The sequence below is a fragment of the Plectropomus leopardus genome, chromosome 23 (genome assembly GCF_008729295.1).
Source record: "Plectropomus leopardus isolate mb chromosome 23, YSFRI_Pleo_2.0, whole genome shotgun sequence".
Taxonomy (NCBI): Eukaryota; Metazoa; Chordata; class Actinopteri; order Perciformes; family Serranidae; genus Plectropomus; species Plectropomus leopardus.
In genome coordinates this window covers 3,158,509-3,179,194 of record NC_056485.1, presented here as the reverse complement: position 1 = coordinate 3,179,194, position 20,686 = coordinate 3,158,509, and the positions used below count along the sequence as shown (strand labels likewise).

The window sequence follows — 20,686 nt, the reverse complement described above, 5'->3', positions numbered from 1 at the left end:
GTCAGAAAAAATAATAGTCTAAAATGTCATCAATACTGGCAGTGTAGTTGTCAAAAATAAATAAAATCATACTTTACCCAGCTGAATGATGAGGAAGCCTGCCACATGTGGACAACAGCAGGAGGAACCACTGCAGAATCTGACACTTTCTACATTCTGCCTGCAGGAGGCGCTGCTCCTCTGCACAGCAGCCTGGCAGCAGCCCTGGGCATCACATAGTTATTTACTATGGTGTACACAAATAGAGCATATATGTAAAATAACATCAGTCTTAAAGGAATCATGACGAAGCAGCTTCATAAGACACAGGAAAAAAAGTCCTATAAGTCAACATAAAGGCAACGGCGAATGACTGAATTTGGATCATTTTATGAAAAGAAACAATGATGAGTGCCAGGAGACGTGATGGAACATTTAATTAAAGCCTATTGTAGCTTTATCAACACTGATGAGATGTTTTATTCAGGGAGCAGAGGGCTGTGGGAGGATCATGTCATCATAATTCTGAATCATTATAGAATCCACAGGGCAGGCAACAACTGCACAAACAAATCCACGGTTGGAAGTGAACAGAAGCAAATGAGCTTATTGTGACTTCATGCGGTTTAATGAAGTAAAACGCAGCCAGGAACCTGAGCCAGGGTGATCCATCATGTTGTCAGAGTGATGAGAACAGCCGGTAAAAAAAAAAGAGATCCGGCAAGAATTCGTGACAATACATCCTTAATTAAAAATGAGAGGGAATGAGTTTAACAATGATATTTACTTAAATCCTTTCAGAGTGCCACAGGGATGACATTTTTCTGTAGGCTGACATGAAACTTCAAATCCCCCCGGTTCCCTCTTCAAAAAGCCTGTGGGATTTGTCCTTTGGATTTTGGATTATTGCAGAAAATACAAAAACACGTTGAGTTCAAAAAGCTAATCTACGCAAGTGTACACCTGTACCACCTGTAGGCTCTAAATGAACTACACTATGTTTGCAAAATGTAACTTTGCCATCACTCTGAGGGTCAGCTTGATGACATGTGGGAGTGTGATATATATATATACACACACACACACACACACACACACACACACACACACACTTATATACATATACATACATACACACACACTATAGATAGAGAGATAGCTAGATAGATAGATAGATAGATAGATATAGAGAGAGATTTATATATAGATAGAGAGAGATAGATATAGATATATATATATATATATATATATATATAAATATATATATATTATATATATATATATATATATATATATATAAAAATACATAGATAGTGTATATAATAGTTATAATAGCTCAGAACTTGAGTCCAGTTGCCACTGAACCTCAGTTTATATAAGTATATATATATATATTTATATATATATGTGTGTGTGTGTGTGTGTGTGTGTATGTATGTGTATATATGTATGTATGTGTGTGTGTGTGTGTGTGTGTATATATATATATCACACTCCCACATGTCATCAAGCTGACCCTCAGAGTGATGGCAAAGTTACATTTTGCAAACATAGTGTACATATATGCATATATGTATATATGTATATGTATGTATGTATATAGGCATATATATGTATATGTATGTATGTATATAGGCATATATGTGTATATGTATAAAATCTGAATAGTTCTAATATTTAAGAAATGAAGAAGACTTGAGCAAGTCCAGCTGCCAACAATTTAGGGCCTAGAACTTCTGTCTTTTACATTTTTGCTTCACATTTGGATTTCAAAGATGAATGATTTTTCAGTCACAATTCAACAGAGCGACTAATGTCTCATAAAGCCTCCATACTTTTTACTCTTTAAGTCTTTGAAAAGAAATGATTCTTCCAAAAGCAGACTACATACAAAAGAATAACTGGCACAGTTTGTGTATCAGAAAGTCCTCTCACATCTTTCACGAGTGACGAGTACGGAGACAAGATGAGGCCAACACAGGCAGCATAGGAGCAGCAGGCTCCCCCGAGACGGCTTCACTCTACATCAAACCAAAATCTTTTCTCACTCCAGTGCATGACTCTCTTAAGTTTAACCCTTTGGATCCTTTGGATTCTTTAAAAAAACATGGAAAAGAAGAGATGACCCAAAATTTGCAAGAAATTAGTTAATAGTACAAGATTGAAATAACAACAGCAATAATATAAATAATAATAATAAGGCTTTTCATCAGCTCTTTCACTTTTTTTCCCTGTACAGTTTTCTTTAGCATTTTCTTTTTCTCTTCACATGTTGCCCTGGCTTTTTGAAAAAAAAAATCTAAATCTAAATCTTCTATCTTTTTTTTAATCCTTAATTTTAATTTAATTTTTTTTTTTTTTAATTTTTAATTTTATATACTCTAATATACACTTTTTATTTTTTTAATAATGTCAGTGGGTTATGTTTTTTCATTTATTGTCCATTTTATGTTATGCATTCTGTGCACTAAAATTTTTATTCTTATTTTATCTTACTTTTCCTAGTATTCAAGTGGATTTTATCCATTTGAAGATGCTTTCTATGTTTTCTATACTGATTTGATTTTATTTTTACATGCAGGTTTTATTATGTCTTTTGTCTTTTATGTGTTCTGATGTAAAGCACTTAGAAATAATCTATATTTGTATAGCACCTTTTTACAAGAAAGAAATTAAATGCACTATTATCAATTTCTTGCAATTTGTGAAACACCTATTACCAAAGTGCTCATTGCCTTTTTCTCCATTTTTTGGAAAGAAATCGCACCATTTGCTCAGGCTTAAAAGGGTTAAATATTGTAAAAGGTGTCTGAAAGCAGTAAAAGAAAAGTGATGTCGCTGATGTTTTAAGGGGTTAAGACTGGATTAAACCTATAAATGAAGGTCCATTTTACTTGTCAACAGTCGGTTCAAACTACATCCCGCCTCTGACTCGGCATGATAGTCAATCAGAGGGATATGGGATAATGGTGTGGCCCCTGCGGTGATCGATCAGATTTAAGGGCTTTTATAAAAGAGGCATAAAATGTATTAATATACATAATAAACCTTGTATCCTCAAAATGACGACGTTTCATGAGCTAAGAAACAGCCTTGATTTCAGCTTTTTGCTTTCAGCCCGCCTGCCATCTTTTCTCTCACTGAGCACTGAGGCATGATAGAGACGGCACCCACAGAAACCTGATGAACTGCCTCGTGGACCCTCAGATAAGAAAGATACAGATCGAAGCCGCTCGCATCACAACAATGACCAGGAGCGAGTACGGTGACTCATGAGAGCTCCTAGAACAACTGAAGGCGTCTCCAATGGAATACTAATCAGGCTCCCTCCGGATGCTCCGCATGTGCTTGTGTGTCATGTTTATGTATGTCTTGGTTAATATCTATATCTGCAGATTATATGGGCGTATAGGGGCTCGAGCTGCTGAACACTGAACACAGCAAAGACTTTATGAACGGCACTGATGTAAATGACAACTGAGGCTTGGAACAAATTTGAAGACGAGCTGAAAAATGTTGGACAAACTACATTTAAACATAAAATTTGCTCTGGTGAAAGTCGACATGACAAATCCAGTAAGAATGCCAATCATCGCTTGTTCTTGTTGTAAAAAAAATAAAAGATGGGAATGGGATGTGGCAGGGAAAAGGTATAAAAAGGTATAAAAATTAGATAAAAATCTGTTTGTTTGAGATCTACAGAGGGAACTGGAGGTGAGGGCACAAACAGGTAAAGCTGTTTAGTTTTTTTCAACTTAGGCTGTCGTCACTTTTCTTTTGTAGCGTTCACACGCCTTTAACAAGCAAGTAAAAACTTTGACACCTGAGCAAATGTGTTAGATTTCTTTAAAAAAAAACATGGGAAATAGGCAATGAGCATTTTTTTTAAATGGCAAACATAAGCAAAAATAATATTCTTTTACCTTTTTATAAATTTCATGCTTGTGTTTGGGTCATTTTTTCTTTTTAAATATTTTTCTTCTTGCAAATTTTCAGGTAATTTTCTTGTACATTTTTACAAATTTCTTGTTTAAGATTCTCTCTCGACAGAAAAACTCTGAAACCTGGATCAACATCAGTTTTTTTGTGCTGCTTTCAAATTCCTTTGTTTTTTGAGAGAGAAAATAACAATAACAAACAGGTTTTTTTTCATTTTGTTTATTTGGTTTCTCTTCACAAAAGCTCTTACACAGTCAACTTCATTTAGGCGATTTTACAGAGTAAACCAGTTTTTAACAGTTTTAAAGCAACAACATAACAACAAATTAATGAAAATAAAAAATACAACATGTGGTGTAAAGAATTTGAGCTAAATGAATAGGAGTAAAAACTAAAAAGAAAAGAAAGAAGGAAGAAGAAAGAAGGGCGTTTGGGGGAAATATACATTTTCCACTTCTTCCAAATTTCAATTCCTGAAGCCTTATTAAAAAAGTAATTCTTTCCATGACCAAAAATTTCATGAATGATATCATACTAGCTCTCTACCGATGGGGCATCTGGCTGAAGCCGTTTCCTTGTAATTCCTTTTCTAGCAGCTAAACTCAGTATTCTGTTTTTACGTTTGTAGATGTTAAAAGTAAAATGCCAAACAGGAGCTCATCCTACTTAAATGTGATTGTTATCCAACATATTGTCAATAATTCTGTATAAATTTTAAGCCAAAAAGAGAGAGACTCTTCCAGCTCGACACCCTACATTGAAATTCACAATATTTAGTTTTAACACTTTTTTCCAGGTCATTGGATTTTTTTTGTGTTTTTTTTTTTTTTTTTTACTTTTTTCTTTGTAATTCCTGCTTATTTTCAGGTAATTTTCTTGTAACTTAAAAATTGGGAGACAATTAGTTTAAAGTTGCTCATGACTGTATTTCCATGCTTTTGAAAGAAATCAAGCCAATTTGCTCAGGTTTCAAACGGTTAACTATCAGTTTGCCTCGCATGGTGACACCATCTTAATGTCAGTTGAAAATATCAACCATGTTCAAAAAAAATCTGACAGCAACTGGGCTCTGAAAACGTCATATAAGACGACAGGATGTGATTTTATCGGCTGTATATATGGATTTACCCAGACTGGAGAGGACCTGGTCCAGCTTGGTCCCATCAGTGGTCACACAGGCCCAAGACCACATGAAAAGCAGGACTGGGTCCACTTAAAGGGGGACTGTGATGTGTTTGTGGTCTGAAAGGAAACAGACCAAACAGAGCTTTTTAGGTTATATATGATATGTGATTTTAGCATGATGTCAAAAGCTGCACTACTATTAATTCTACTCTATCTGCACAGGTGATGTATACATTCATGTACAATCAGATGTTAGCCATGGCAACATGTATACATGTCAGCATGACTGTGGTTTGATTTGTGATTTTCCCAGGTTAATCATTACAAAGCAGTAAAAAAATGTCGTGTTGTGTTTGTATCTGTGTAAGACTGAGAAAATGACACCCTGCAGGTTATAGCCACAGCCGATGCCCTCTCCATGAGACTAATCCTCTCTGTAGTGTTATGGTGTGTGTGCTGAGTAGGATGTGTGGTCCCTTGCGCAAGATTAGTCCCACCCGCTGAAGCATCCCACCCCTGGCTACCTGTTCAAATATGTGACCAGCTTGACAGTTGGGGGAGCTGAAACTTTCAGCTCGCTCACGTCTTTGTTTCAAACTGACTGACTTGTATTTAGGCACAGGGCTGTATCTACCGTTTTTCAAACCCACTTTAGATGAACCCTTGCCCACTCCCACATGACGAAAGCAGCTGCCAGATGTTAAGGTTTGATGATTGGCTGTCAGTCTACTGCAAGCCAGTGCTGCTGAAAGAGACTGCTGGCTCCCGCACCCCTGGCTGTCCCTGCTCCTCGGAGACTAAAAAAACTGAAAGCTCACTGATCTGTAGTGGACTCATTTGCTCTGGCTGATTTTAAATTGCTTCAGACACTGGTAACAGGTCGGTTGCTATAACATATGACAGCTACAGTAGCTTGGAAAATAGCGGTATGGGTAGCTAAAGGGAAACTTTGATGATTTTCAACAAGCTCTGTGTCATCTCAGAATGGGCAAACGTACCTTCTTTGGTTTTTGCCAGCGGATGCACTTTTGCCACCAAAAATTGGGAAGACTTCCACGAACAGATGAGCGAGGAGCTGCGTGCCACAGCGTCACAGAGGAAGCCAAACAACATTAATCTGCGCACACTGCGATAACATAGAGCTGGTTGAAAATCAGCAAATTTTCCCTTTAGCTGTAGCAACTTAAATTTAGCCAGTGACTGTTAGTAAGAACAGAAAAATACCAGTGAGCCAAACACAGGTACAAAAAGGAGGTAGAGGGACATGGAAACCCCAAATCCTGTCTCTAGGGTAAGGGATGAGAGGACGTAAAGTTCTTCAGTGTTTTTCTTTTTTGGCAAGGATGGCGTCAAAGCTACTGATGAACTCAAGCTGTGCCATTTCACATAGCATGCATCGTGGATGTATAAAAAGAACTGGATACAGTATTGGAAGTGGGGCCCGAGTCATTCCCATAAAAATTGCTCAGTGGCACATTAAAAAAAAAAAGCTTGATTTCTGCGATTTTGGATCTAGGGGGGAGCAGCCCAAGTGGATAACTGCCGGTTTAGCTCTCCGCTATCCTGACTGCAAATAAAATTTATTTAATTTGGTTGCTGTTATTGACAAACTCTGATAGCAAAACCAGTCAGTTCACAGGGTTCGTGAGGCTCAAAAAATGTATCCACTGATTTACAAGCTGTCTCTTTCACAATGAAAGTCTTTGTTTTTGGGTCCTTTCATCATGTGGAAGTTGCAGTAGTATCATCTAAAGCAGGTTGGAAAATCAATAGACATGACTGGGCCAGATGTAGTTTTAAACAATGAAAACACACACAGAAAGTATTTTGTTTAGAGACACAAGGTCAGGGTGCTGATTTCTAAGTTTTTTTTCCATAAAGTAAGCTAGATTTTGAGGTTTTATTTCATTTATGGTTTAATAGCTTGTATTCTAAAAGTCCTCTGTTGGTTATTTGAACAGTGAGAATTCCTGCACACTGTCCTATTACTTGCCTAGTAAGTAAGTCAACGATTTGGTCGTCAAACGTTTTGGATTTAATAATAAAGTTTTTTGCAAGTATTAGGACAGTGTGCGGGATTCTCTTTTTATCTCATCTATGGTCAATTTTCTCCTTGCATCTGCAGTTTTTGATTTGAACAACTCCATTACTTTTTCCTCTGTGGTCTGCCTCACATATTTTTTATAAACATTATCTAAACTCCTTGTTTACCACAAACGTGGTTTTATGAGATTAAAGTGGAAGAAGGAAGCTGTGCTTGGCTCTGATGGCTGGTCTGACAGGTGTTTTTTTGGTAAAGCAGGGAAAAGACCAAGAATCAAGATCTCCGAAGTCTCAATTTAATACAGACAACCATAGGAAAAAAAACAAAAACAAGACAAGGCACACTGTCTCACTCTCTCTAATATATTTATTCTAATGGCCCAGACGAGTTTTCACGGTTGTCTGCATTAATTTGAGACTTTGGGATACTGTTTCCTTTGACACCTGGTCTGATGTTGCTTCCCTTCCCCTTAAAGAGCTCGGTCGTAACTCTGTAACTTTATTGGAGGGAAAGTTAACAAGATGTGCGTCTGTCAAACTGACCACTACGTCTTTACCCTTGAAGCCTTTTCTCTTGTAAAACTGAAACATATTTGGAAATGTTCCCATCAAGCGTACAGTGCTTTGGGGATGGAGATTTTCTGTAGGAAAGTAAATAAGCGTCGCCCTGGTTCCTTTATCAAAAAGCCGATGGGATTTTACCAATGGATTCATTAATGCATACTATACTATACTATACTATACTATACTATATTAATGCGATACTCATATATTTTGATCATCAAGATAATCTTCACAAATGAACATCACTTTTAGGATTTTTGAAGCATAAATGCAACCCCCATAAGTTAAAAGCTAAAAACCTGGATCAGCATCAGTTGTCTTATGCTGCTTTCGGATGCCTTTCACAAGCATATAAACATTTGAAACTCAAGCAGATCAGTTTGCTTTGTTTTGAAAACATGGACAAACAGGCAATGAGCAACTTGGCGAGAAATATCCTGCAAACTGCAAAAAGTTAGTAAAAAGTGATAGGACAAGAAAAAATTATTAGAAAATTAAGAAAAAAAAGGAAAAATAATCAAGAAAACAGTATTAATAATTGTTATTATTATGAATTCAAAATAATGTTAGAAATAAAAGTATCTTTTCAGGTAATTTCCTTGTTTGTGTCTTTTCAGGTAATTTCCATGTAATTTAAACTAATTTCTTAAAAACAGTTTGTGTTTTCTTTTGTCTTTTCTTTTCTAACATTACTCATCGCCTTCTGATTATGTTCTTGAAAGGATTCAGGCCAGTTTACTCAGGTTTCAAAGGGTTAACACTGTGACCACAACAAGGCTGTAAAGTCGTGTTCTGCACGGCTCAACGCTCTTTAGTCTCATTTAGCCACTTAATAGCGAGCGCCTTTTTTTGAACAGTTCACAAATGGGGTATTTACTGATGTATTTTATGTTGTAGAACAAAACGTTGAAGTCTCTTAAGTTTGTTTTAACCATACACCTTATTTTAGACATGTAACCAATAATCCATTTTTAAAAACCCAATGACTTTGAGACCAGGAACAAGCAGTGCTGAAATACTAACTCATATCTGGATTTTAGGACTCATTTTTAGGACTCAATCTATTAATCTCACCTGTACAAGCTACGCTTTCCAATGGAAGACTGTCCAGACTGTGGACGCTGGTCCCAAACAGGACGTCAGGATGGCTGTCAGAGAGATGGTAGTGACTGTGTCAGGGATCTGTGGGAGAGCAAAGTGAGGAGAGGACACAGGGTTACAGATAAAAACCACAGATGTATATTGGTCAAAGGAAAGTTAAGTGTTTTGAATTGTGGTATATATGGAAACATGCACATGTGATCCTATGACCAGTCAAATCACAAATATACATTAAATTCTTGATGCAACCCTTTTATTGTTTGACTTTTATTTTTTCGGAATATTACGGCTTTCTTTTAAAAACCTCACATATTTTTTAACTGTCTACTTCATTCTAGAACATATTTCTGTCCAGCCACAGCAAAACACCTCCTCTAGACCTACTTCATTTACAAATGTGACAGAAAATTCAGATTATATATTCATAACATGAACCACCAATGACAGATATTTTACCCCCTACATTTCTGCTGCACATATTCAGAACCTATTTTCCATATCTTTCCGATTGATTTCCTGCCTTCCAGGCAGCCTTTGCTTTCCACTCATCTCAGTGCACTATTAAAATCAGCGTGCAGAGACTTTCTTCAGATAGGTAATCTATCACGCTGACCTTTTCATTGCATGGTTATACAATAGGGAGCAGGGACTGATTCTGAAAGCTATTGGTGCATTCAAGAATACTCTGACATTTGAGCGTTAAGAGTCAGCTGCTGGACGGTGACCTTTTTAAAGCAGAGAACGGCCAAATTCTATGTAGCTGCTGTCCTTCTCATAGACTGCGGGTGTCTATTTGTATCAGGGGCTTTGCATGGGAGTAAACTACAGATAGTAAATCAAAAGCAACAATGCTTGTTTGTGTAATGGCATCTCTGGACTTATCCAAGACACTGCTTTAGTTCTAATTTCGACCCCTGGTGGTTCAACGCTAACACACATTTATGTTATTGTTCTCAGTTTTCATCAGTCCATTATCATATGTCACACATTGAACTGGCTACTGCTATATTCTTCACAGACTGGAGGAAAACCAGCAGAGATGAACCAGTATGTTTCCATGTGGTTGGATATTGATTTCTGCCATGCATGGATTTGCTCACCTGCTGATACTGTTATAAAAGCTACACTATTTTAGAGGATTTGTGCTGCTATCCTGTTACTGAAAGGTTGTTTCTGCCTCAAAATGACCAGATTTAATTATTGGGGGATTTATTTGACCAATTGTAACCACTTCATTCATTTTTAACCGTGTAAATACCTTTAAAGGTCTAAAATGCTAAGTGACCTTACAAAAAAGGAAAGAAAAATAAAAGGACCTTACAATATAATACAGAGAAACCCAACAGTTCCCACAATAAGCATGCACTTGGCAATAGTGGAGACTAAACGACTGCACATAGATCCCCTGAAACAAAAAAACTACACAAATAATGTTGTCACTTTAGGGGTATGACATAAGTAAATTGCTCCGATGGATGAATGGTTTATTATCAAGATATTTTAATTAAAAATTGAATTAAATTATTTTGAGGCAGGAACAATCTTTCAGTGGTGAGATAGGAGCTGCAATCACTTTGGCAGGTTTTTATGTCTTGCATTGGCTCGTCAAAGGTATTTCAACAGGTAAAAGTAGGTGAAAGGGACTGGAGTGCTTATAATCTCAGGCACAGAGCAGGTAATATAATGCAAGCTCATAAAGATAATAGCGGGCAATACATTTATTTTTACAGTACCTTTCTGTAAAGTATGATAGACTACCTTCCAAATGTAAACATGACTTTATACATATTAAACACATATTAAATCTTGTCATTTTGAGAAACAGAAACAACCTTTCGGTAACAAAAAAGCAGCTGCAATAATTTTTTGGCAAGTTGAAAATTGCATTTTATTTGTTGTATTAGTCTTTTAAAGGTATTTACACAGCCAAAAAGAGACTAGGTGAGCTATAATCTGTCAATATAATAACCATGATTGAAATCAAGTCATTTTGAGGCAGAAATAGTTTTTCAGTGGCAAGACAGGAGCTGCTATCACTTTTTTGGCAGGGTTTTATGTGTTGTATTGGCTCTTCAAAAGTTAATTGAACAAGTAAAAAGAGGTAGAAAGGACTGGAGTGGTTATAATCTCGGGCACAGAGCAGGTATAATATAATGCAATATAATGCAGGCTCATAAGGATGCTTCGCGGACGGCAATCAGTTTCTGGCAGACGATCAGTTTTTGGCACGACTGCTTAGAAAAAGGAAAATACCTTTGGCGGGTTTGTTAAAAACTCCTGTTCTTTTCTCCCTCTTCTTCTCTTTCTGTGAACCGCTCTCGTAGCTTCTCTTCATGGCTTGTCTCGACTGGTCTCTCTGTCCGTGTTGTGTTTACATGAATTGTCCTCGGCGCGCTGGAATCATTTCCGCATACGCGCTGCGCAGTAGGGTGATGCGCATCATGGAATACTCTATTTAGTGCCGACTGAAGGGGGGCCCAGACAGACTCCGACAAGACATGAGTTATTGATGAATTAGACATTCCGGTGCTATTTTAGCAAGTGATTTTTTGAAAAACATAATAAATGGAAAAAAAATAAAATAAAAATAAAAGGAGGCTCCTTCTGGGGACTCCCTCGTTCTGCTGGGGGACTTCAACGCTCACACTGGAAACGACAGTGAGACCTGGAGGCGCGTGATTGGGAGGAATGCACCCCCCCCAATCTTAACCCGGGTGGTCTATTGTTATGGGACTTCTGTGCTCATCACAGATTGTCCATAACAAACACAATGTTCAAGCATTACGGTGTCGGACTTGCGACTGCATGTTTTGGACACTCGGGTGAAGAGAGGGGCGGAGCTGTCAACAGATCACCACCTGGTGGTGAGTTGGCTCAGATGGTGTGAGGTCTGCTGGGAACATCTGGCAGAGTCTCCCGTCAGAAAGAGCTTCAACTCCCACCTCCGGGAGAGCTTTGACCATGTCCCGGGGGAGGTAGGGGATTGCCTGTCGGGGCGGCAACACCCGAACCCGTTGGTGGACACTGGCGGTGAGGGACTCCATCAAGCTGAATAAGGAGTCCTGTTGGGCCTTCTTGGCCTGTGGGACTTCAGAGGCAGCAGACAGGTACTGGCAGGCCAAGTGGAGTGCAGCTACGGCGGTCACCGAGGTGAAAACCCGGGCATGGGAGGAGTTCAGTGAGACAATGGAAAACAACTTCCGGATGGCTTCAAAGAGGTTCTGGACCACTATCCAGTGTCTCAGGAGGGGGAAACAGTGCTCTGTCAAGACTGTTTGGTGGGGATGGGGTGCTGCTGACCTTAACTTGGGACGTTGTGGATTGGTGGAAGGAATACTTCCTCTGAAGACCTCCTCAATCCCACCGATACGCCCTCTGGTGAGGAAGCAGGGCCCAGGGACTCGGAAGTGGGCTCTTCCATCTCTGGGGTTGAGGTTGCTGAGGTGGTCTAAAAGCTCCTCGGTGGCAGGGCCCCAGGGGTAGATGAGGTCCACCTGGAGTTCCTTAGGGCCCTGAATGTTGTGGGGCTTTCGTGGTTGACACGACTCTGCAACATTGGGGCAGTGACTCTAGAAAGGCAGACTGTGGCGGTCTTTTTAAGAAGGGGGACCAGAGGGTGTGTTCCAACTATGGGGGATCACACTCCTCAGCCTCCCTGGTAAGGTCTACGCAGGGGTGCTGGAGAGGAGGGTCCGCTGGATAATTGAACCTAGGATCCAGGAGGAGCAATGCGGTTTTTGTCCTGGTCGTGGAACTGTGGACCAGCTCTGGACCCTTGGCAGGATCCTTGAGGGTGCATGGGAGTTTGCCCAACCAGTCCACATGTGCTTTGTAGACTTGGAGAAGGCATTCGACCATGTCCCCGGGAAGTCCTGTGGGGGGTTCTCTGGGAATATGGGGTATCAGACCCCCTGATACGGGCCATCCATTCCCTGTACAACCGGTGCCAGAGCTTGGTCCGCATCGCTGGCAGTAAGTCGGACTCTTTTTCGGTGAGGATTGGACTCCACCAGGGCTGCCCTTTGTCACTGATTCTGTTCATAACTTTTATTGACAGAATTTCTAGGTGCAGCCAGGGTGTTGAGGGGGTCTGGTTTGGTGACATCAGGATTGGGTCCCTGCTTTTTGCAAATGATTTGGTCCTGCTAGCTTCATCAGGCCGTGACCTCCAGCTTTAACTGGATCGGTTCGCCACTGAGTGTGAAGCGGCCGAGATGGTAATCAGCACCTCCAAATCTGAGGATGTGGTTCTCAGCTGGAAAAGGGCAGAGTGCCCTCTCTGGATCAGGTATGAGATCCTGCCCTAAGTGGAGGAGTTTAAGTACATCAGGGTCTTCACGTGTGAGGGAAGGATGGAGCAGGAGCAGGTGGATCAGTGCAGCGTCTGCAGTAATGCGAACTCTGCGCCAATCTGTTGTGGTGAAGACGGAGCTTAGCCGAAAGGCAAAGCTCTCGATTTACCGGTCGATCTTTGGCCCTACCCTCACCTAGCGGCCAAAATGAGCTTTCTCCATAGGGTGGCTGGGCTCTCCTTTAGAGATAGGGTGAGAAGCTTGGTCATCCAGGAGGAGCTTGGAGTAGAGCCACTGCTCCTCCGCGTTGAGAAGAGCCAGATGAGGTGGATTGGGCATCTAATTAGGATGCCTCCCAGATACCTCCCTTGTTTACACTCGTCTCAAATGAGCTGGGTAAGAAAGTTTTGGCTTTACTATGTTTGGCTTTGAGCACCACAAGCTCAATGCCATCTAGTTCCATTATATTTGAGAGAAGGCAGACATTTCTACAGCCGGTATGTCCAACACTCTGCAACTCCACCATAAGGGTGCCAGTTGGCCCCCCAACCATTCTCTAATTCAGAATAAAAATAAAGTGATTCACATTGGGAATTATTTTTGTCCTTTTAGTACACACAAGGTGCATACAATAGTGTCAAAATAGAGCTTGTTTATTAAAAAAGTGCCAGTGGACGATCACCCCCACACCCCTATATGAAGGTCCTAGCTAAGCCTCTAAAGTCCTACCATCCTAAACCCTTGAAATGTCCTAAAATTCTAGAAGCATTCGAAAGTCCTAGAAATTTTCCAAAATTATACATGTGTACTTTAATCCTAGAAAAGTGCTAAAATCATAGAACTGTGCTTAAATCCTAGATCTGTCATACATTTCTATCAACATCCTTAAATCCTAGAAACATCCTAAAATTATAGATAATTATAGCATAGAATTGTATTATAGAATTATAAACTTACTCAAAATCCTAGATATGTTCTATAATCCTGGAAACATCCTAAAATCCTGGAAATGCACTAAATCATAGAAATGTCTTTAAATCTTAGAAATGTCCTAAAATCCTAGAAACTTCTTACAATCCAGGAAATGTCTTAAAATCATAAGAACTTTCTTAAAGTTTCAAGAGTGCCCTACAATCCTAGAAATGTTCTAAAGTCCTTGAAATATCCTAAAACCCCCAAAACATCCTAAAATCCTAGAAATGCCCTAAAATCCTAGAACTGTCCCAAAATCGTAGAAACATCCAAAAATCCAAGAAACATAATTATAAAATTTCTTAAAATCATAAGAAATTTCCTAAAATCCAAGTGTTCTAAAATGCTCATAAGTCCTTGAAATGTCCTAAAATCCTAAAGCATCCTAAAATCCTAGAAATGGCCTAAAATCCCAGAAATGTCCTCAAATCCTAGAAACATCCTAAAATTCCAGAAATGTTCTAAAATCCTAGAAACATCCTACAATACTAGAAATGTCCTAAAATCCTATAACATCACCAAAGTCCAGAGACATCCTATATCCTAGACTGCTGTGACTGGCCCCTGGTCTCCTGTCATTTTCCAAAAGTGACCCCCAAGCAAAGCAAGTTCAGTATCCCTGATCTAAACTGGTGAATATTACAGGTAGGAATAAACGTGTTTTTGATTTGGGGCCCACTGCCCCTTTAGTTAACCTATAATACAGCTACTCTGCTCACCTCATACATACAAGATTAAATTACTATTAGTCTGTATTTTTTTTATTGTCATCAAATCCTATCTGCAGAGCCAAATTAACAATGCATTAGTCCGTCTCTTGATAAATGCTGCCTTCCTATCTCGGTTCCAAGCTCAAGCCCAAAGCATCCAAGCTTAGAACAAGGTTGCATCTCTGTGCTGTGAAATCAGAGAGCTGCTGTGGCTCCAATTATTATTAATCCTGTCATCTGGAGAGCAACAGTTAATTAATCAGTAAGTCATTTTCCCTGAGAACAGGTTAATTATCTTGTTACCTCCAGAAAGCAGAGGGAAAACAGTAGGTTGGATAACAAAATAATGCTCTTGGGATAACATGATTAAAAAAATAATTGCATGGCCAGTGCCCTTATGTGCCCAGCTTGTGCATCGTTAGTCTAAGGAGAGTATACTCAAAGTATTTAGAGATGAGGCTAATACATGGAAAACCATGTGGGATTTGTTAGGGACAGCAAATTAATACAGATTTAGCAGTAGATATTTACTAATTTTTGCAACATATCACCCATGAACAACAATGGAGCTCTATGACACAAATCACTTACTGTGAAGGCTAATCTGCAGTTGTGCGCAGGCTCTGCACAGCCCTCAGCCTAAACACCTAAAACACAGGGAAAACATGGCTTAGTGGCAAAAGCATTAAAACAAAGTACAACATTTGGCTCCATTATAATTCACAAGTTTAACACACAAAAAAAAGTATTTTTCTGGACGCATTTTCCCCAAAACACCAATTAGAAAGTCTATGACATTTTTCATTGCATGAATTAGCCTTGTGCTTATTGGACTTTTCCTTTTCTTTCTTCTTTTTCTTATATACTAAAGGGAATATTACCAAATTCAATGCTATTATAAATCACAAGGTTCACCTCCAAAAATAATTGTCTTAAACTAGAGACATTGTCCCCACATACAACATGCTAACATTATTAGCAAAAGCCTATGATATTTCCCATTGCATAAATTAGCCTAGGGGCTATCATAATTTTCCTCTACTCATACAAAATACGTTACATACCTAACAAAAACTTAAATATGTAACATAAAGTATCATAGGCTTTATTTAGGCGAGTAAAATTACACAAGTTTACGAAAAGAAACATGGTGACAACGAATCTTAAAATGACTCAAAGTTCATGTGGTTGGTTTCACATGGTTCTGTACACTGGTCAGGACACTGGAACATCCTGTTTTGCAAAGTAATGTGTTATTTTGTCACCCACCCACCGCCCTGACCTGCCACCTTATTCATTCTTTAGTCCCTATAGTGTTTGGTCATGTGATCGCAGCCTTTAAAATGCTATTTATTGTTTCTTATCTGTGAAAAATGGTAAATAAAAGCTTCATTTCCACTGTGGGAAACTGTTCTCACTCTGCAAAAACAAACAAAAAGTCTGTATTGCTGCAACACGTTGTTACGTATCTGCAAATCCAGCTACAACGTAGGGTATAGCATAGAGTACAGATCTATGCTGACGCAAAAGTAAAAATGCTGCTTAACAATGAGCAATGATAGGTGCTATCCATATGTTGTCTGGGTGTGGTTTTTATATAGGCCAGTATAGGTTTACTACCACCCTCACACGTACCTTTTACATGTTTTATCCTCATTGTGCTTTCTATTATGTGAAACAAATAAACTAAGCTAAACTTAACGTGAGCTTTTCCTTTAGGCATGCATCTCTATCCTTGCAAAAGTTGGTTTTCTTTACAATATCTCCATGACAACGAACAGAGCCAATTGTAAAAAGACAAGAGGCTGCTTGAAGCAAACTGCAGTAAAAACCCCAATTGAGACACATATTCCTAATAGGCTGTGAACATGTCTGAAGAATACTGCTAAAACCTTGAAAAATACTGGCATTTTTGACAACTTGATGTAGAAATGAAGTAGCATCTATTCTTTTAACGCTTCTAAATTGAATTTGTTTCCAATGAGATCTACAGTACTGACCATGAAAAAAATCACCTGTCTTTGCTCCTTTCGATCCGTCTCACCCGATCTGACTCCTACTCTGCAACTAACTTCAGCACAATGACATCAGTATCATCCACTGCCTCTCCTCATCGCTTTCCTGCGGTGACTAACTGAGCATGAATCCCAGCTGCAGGAAATCAGTAAAGGTCAAGATACAACTGGGGTCTGAGGACAGAACTGAACCAACATCTGTACAGATGTATCATTAACCTGAAGGCATCAGGTGCGTCTCTCTACTGTTGGCAGTGATTGCCATGGTAACAGTGAGAGACCATTGTAATTTTTGATGTCTTGTACGGGATGTTTGCCAAACCTTTATAAGATGTCGCTCACACACACACATACATTCCTGTACTTCTACCTTTCTGATGACCCTCATTGACATAATGCACTCTCTTGCCCCTCACCCTAACCTTAACCATCACAACTACATTTCTAACCCCAGTCCCTAAACTTAACATAACCCCAATTCTAACCCTAAAACTAAGTCTTAAAGCCTCTGGAAACATGGCTTGAAATAGTACGAATACATATTTTATATCAAAGTTGAGTGTCTCATTAAGTATCTACAAAAATCTGAGTAAAAATAAATGACTAGAAATATATAAGAAAACAGAGCTCAAAACAGCTCATTTTGATGATAATAGCATTCCTCCAGACTGTGTGGGTGGGGCAGATGAGGTTTTGACTGACATCTCTTTGGATCCCACCTTTGTTATCTGTCTCTCACCTCCATGACGACAGCCATGGAGTAAAGCAGAGTCAGCGTGGTACAGCTCTATCTGTTCCAGCCCTCTGACTCTGGCTTTGCTGCTCCATCTCCCCAGACAGAGTGCGCAGAGTCGCTCTGACACTCCTAGAGTGCACTGCTTTGGATAACTGGACGGTACATTCCAACAACGCTCCCAGTTAACAGTCCAGTTTGTGCCAGAGTGCGCTCCAGCACTCAGAGTGAGTGTTTCCGAATGCAACCTGTTGAAAGGAGCATTGAGGGATTTTATTTTGGCATGTTCAATAAGTATCAACTGACAGCTGACATTGAATTTTTGATTGGCTTTATCCATATTATATGATATGGATCGAGGATAACCTCGCCCAAACCAACCCTGCCTCAGGAAGTTGTGTAAACACTAAAATGATAATTTTTCTGATTTGGACTGCGGTTAATGTCAGATCATTTTTGATGCTTTTTATAATGCATGAAAGACCCTGAATTATTTTTGTGGTTTGGGTATCCAGAGGCTTTAACACTCAAATAGGCCTTTTTAAAAAAAAGCGAGGGCCGGCCATAATGTCCTTACTTTCCCTAAATATCCTTACTTGGTTGGTTAACACTGCCATCCTCACTTTGTTGCAAGTACAAGTATGTATATACACACACACCCTTGAGGCATAACTGGTTGACGTAAACTCTCACATGACTTGCAGAACCTGTTACAGACGGAAAAAAGCACAATAATGCCACCTTATGTCGACCTTATTAAAGTCAAACCGTTCCGAGGTGAGCCATGAGCACATTATTGTGACATTAATAACCATATATACCTCGAACTGCGCAGACAGCATCTGACACTGGAGGTTTCATCTAGTGTTCAATATGAATCAGCCATCAGTAGCATGGCTGTTACTGATGTATGATATTCCAATGTATTTATGACAGAGCAGAAGGTCATTTACAGTGGAGGTTGTAAACAAGCACAAGATGCTGTCCAGAGAGGAATTATTCCATCAGGTGACAGATGGTGGCTGATGTCAGATCAGTTTCTGAGGGCTTTAAAGCTCAAATATGCAACACTGGTACATAAAAATTAATATAAAATGTTCTACTCTACCAATCTGGATCTCACTCACTTACCCTTTCTGGATGTTTTTATTGCATTGTTTCGTTGAAATTACATTTTCATACAGCTAGTTTGCAATATCCAGTGCGTTAGGTGAGAGAAAAAGCTTATGATATTACATCTTTTTAGAAAAAAAAGTCTGAAGTGTTCAAGAGGCTACGCATGAATTAACATCTCCTCTAACCTTAATCGAAGTGCTTTTGTTGCCTAAACCTAACCACAGAAGGGATGCAAATCCAGGTCTCTGGTGTCAAGAGCTGGCCTTTGTATTTCCACAGTCCCCCCTGACCACCTACCTGCGACTCTGACGCAGTATTCAAATATAGCCCTCACTTTACTCACCCTTAAAAACGCTCTCAAGGCTCATTCATATTCCCTTTCATTCACGTTCCCAAAAATACATTTGTCCATTTTAAATGTAGTAACCATCACCATGGGCCTCATCTCGTCACCATGGGCCTAATCAAATTTAGATGATGTTTTTGAGTAATCAGAATGACTGGATTATTGAATTTCAGGGCCAAAGAAATGCTACTAAACTTGGTCCGTTGATCCTAACGACTGTAATTCTTTTTTTTTTTTTAGGCTGGAGAAGTTTGGATACTACCTGGTACTGGTATTTCGGTCAAAAACTTAAAGGAGAACTAACACTTATTATTAAAATTCACACTAGATAGATAAAATATTAGTTAGCATTAACAACTCTCCTAAATCCAAAAAATAAGAGTGCTAAAACTCAAATTTGATCGTGTGAGAGTGAGTGTGTAAGGTTATCTGTCTATATGTGTTGGCCCTGCAATAGGCGACCTGTCCAGGGTGTACCCCGCCTTCCGCCCAATGACAGCTGGGATTGGCTCCAGCCCCCATGCAACCCTTGCGAGGACAAGCGGATACAGAAAATGAATGAATAAATGAATTTACAGTACAAAGCTTTTATATTGAAGTGCTGTTTCTGTTGATTCTTGCAATACATTGTTTACATTTTGTGAAATACAATTAAATATGTGACTTTATATGTCACTTTTACCATATTTGGAATATGTAGAAAATACATGTTATTTCCACTCTCACAATCAATGTTGCTGCAAAAATCTACTTTGCATGTCGTATATTGCAAATAATTCATTTTTTGTGTTTTTTCATCTGAAATCATTGTGCCATTATTACAAAAGCTTTGCATGTTAATGGTTAAAATTTTGAAAATTAATATTAATTCTGAAAAATTGATATTTATGATTAGGACTGATGTTGGTCAAAAAATGAGAAAATTAAAAAATTTAAAAAACAGAATGAAAGGAGAGAATTATACTCATGTATGATATTTTTTAAAGCTTGATTTTAAAAAGCACATTTTGTGCGCAGAATGTGTAATTATCAATAAGGGTTAATTTCGGTGGTGTAGCCCTTTAAAGGTCTTAAGTACAAATATCCATCCATATGGGCGGCCCATTTTAATGTTAGATATTTTACCTCTGGTGTTGGCACAATTTTTTTCGGGTTTTCCAGCTTCCTTTGAAGGTCCAAAGATGTGCAGGTTCATTTAATAGTTGACTCAAAAAAAACCAAAAAAACACTTCAGCCCCAAGCAACCCTGAAAAGGACAAGCAATAACAGATGATGGATGGATATTTTACTTACTGCTTACATTAGAATGGCAGAATCAAGTTTCATTTCTCATCTCCTATAATATATTTCTTTTAGTGGCTTAGCTTTTTTGAGTCTTTGTGTGTGTTCTGTGCTTAATTTGCACTTCTTTTAGATTTTCTCACCTTGTTAATGAGGCATTAATAGCACCTGTCTGTCTGAAAACCACCCGCTCTGCATTCTTATCTATCCCCCATTGCTCTTTCTTCCTCTAACTCAGTGCAACATTTCCATTTTCAGCCCATCAAACTTTCATTATTCCCCTCTTATCTCACCTTAAGATGTATTTTTCAGGGAAATGAGTGGGCTGTATCTCCCTCACAGGATCTACCAGGCAGAGATGAAGATGAAGCCTGAATCAGTGGAGAGATGGGAGGTAAAAGCGACAGTGTGTGTGTGCGTGTGTGTGAGAGAGATAGATAGATAGAGAGACAGAGAGAGAGAGAGAGAGA

At 39.0% G+C, this 20,686-nt stretch overlaps 1 long non-coding RNA gene across 1 annotated transcript; it reads right to left on the bottom strand.

The window, feature by feature from the left end:
* Positions 1–4,890: 4,890 nt before the first annotated feature.
* On the bottom strand, positions 4,891–11,108 carry LOC121961833. Its single transcript, XR_006107085.1, has 3 exons — positions 11,005–11,108; positions 8,725–8,832; positions 4,891–5,160 (listed from the first exon to the last, which is right to left on the bottom strand). It is a non-coding gene; the product is annotated as an uncharacterized LOC121961833 (long non-coding RNA).
* Between the last annotated feature and the right edge of the window lie 9,578 nt (positions 11,109–20,686).